This window comes from Nerophis ophidion, linkage group LG26 (genome assembly GCF_033978795.1).
Source record: "Nerophis ophidion isolate RoL-2023_Sa linkage group LG26, RoL_Noph_v1.0, whole genome shotgun sequence".
NCBI lineage: Eukaryota > Metazoa > Chordata > Actinopteri > Syngnathiformes > Syngnathidae > Nerophis > Nerophis ophidion.
Window position 1 is genome coordinate 9351252 of NC_084636.1, and position 1350 is coordinate 9352601.

General features: G+C 47.0%; 1 protein-coding gene across 3 annotated transcripts in view; it reads left to right on the top strand.

The window, feature by feature from the left end:
• Positions 1–468: 468 nt before the first annotated feature.
• The window catches only part of suco (SUN domain containing ossification factor), a 128071-nt gene continuing 127189 nt past the window's right edge, over positions 469–1350 (top strand). For all 3 annotated transcript variants that reach the window (XM_061888602.1, XM_061888603.1, XM_061888604.1), the window contains exon 1: positions 469–511. The gene's annotated coding sequence lies outside the window, so the exon portion shown is untranslated. The remainder of the gene's footprint in view (positions 512–1350) is intronic.

Here is a 1350-nt window from a genome sequence, read left to right on the forward strand (position 1 = left end):
ATGTAATTTGTCATCTAATATAGATTCCAGCACAGTGGTAGAGAGGTTAGTGCATGTGCCTCACAATTGGAAGGTCCTGAGTAGTCCTGAGTTGAATGCGGGCTCGGGATCTTTCTGTGTGGTTTTTGCATGTTCTCCCCCGTGACTGTGTGGGTTCTCTCCGGGTATTCCGGCTTCCTCCCACCTCCAAAGACATGCACCTGGGGATAGGTTGATTGGCAACACTAAATGGTCCCTAGTGTGTGAATGTTGTCTGTCTATCTGTGTTGGCGCTGTAATGAGGTGGCGACTTGTCCACCCCCCCACCCCCCCTCAAAAAAGGGACAAGCAGTAGAAAATGGATGGATAGATTTCCAAAAATGTTGCTGAATACACCCTTTTTATCTCCATATCATCAATTCTTATGTGACGCTATGTTGTTTTTCCTATTTCCCGAAATTATATTGTGACAGACTCCTGCCGTCGTTGTGCGGGTTCCACGGACCATTCAGGAAGGACATCTCTTGAGCAGGTTTGACTCTTGTTTATTTTTCAATAACACAAGCTTTGTCGTTTGGTCAGATCGCTTTTCAGCTGCCCCTCTCCTGCTCGCTCCTCGTTCGCTTCCAGTCGGCCGCGTCTTCGTCGCTGTCTTCGGCTCGCTCTCGGTAGTTTTCGCTCGTCAGGTTCTGATGCTGGTTCTCCTACTCCTTCTGCCATGATTCCTCCTCCTTCTCCCCTTTTATACAGCCAGAGGAGAAATGTCAATTGTGTGCCGTTGCGTGATCTACGCACCTGAATTTGATTGCAGTGGCGTCGCTCCCGTGATGCCCCGCCTCTCCGCTCATCCACATTGTCCGCCTCCTTGCCACCATCTTGGGCAGGGCTGCAGTGTGCCCTGCCCCGTGTCACGCCTGTAAGTTTATGTTTTGGTTTTGGTCAGGTTATGTTTAGTTTTTTGGACATTTTAGTTCTGTCTTGGCACTTCCTGGTTTGTTTTCGTCTCCATGCCAACTCATTAGTTTTCACCTGTCATGTCACGTCCTTGTTCTCAGCCTCACCCCTGTTTTCTCTAATGATCCCACCTACTTAAGTCACTCTTTTTCTTGTCTTCATTCTGGGATCTTCACACTCGCACGCACCCTAACCATGCTGCACCTCATTCACGCCCTCGATTATCTGCTTCATGCCTTGCAATGCTGTCCATTTTGTCCACATAAGTTTTTGTTATTCATGCCACTGCGCAAGTGTTTTTGTTTCATGTTTGTAGTTTATAGCCTTTGTGGTAGTCTTTTGTTTCATAGGCCAGTTTTTTGTACCGCCATTGAACTTTTTGTTGGTTCCTGTTTTTAGTTTTAGTGTTAAAATAAA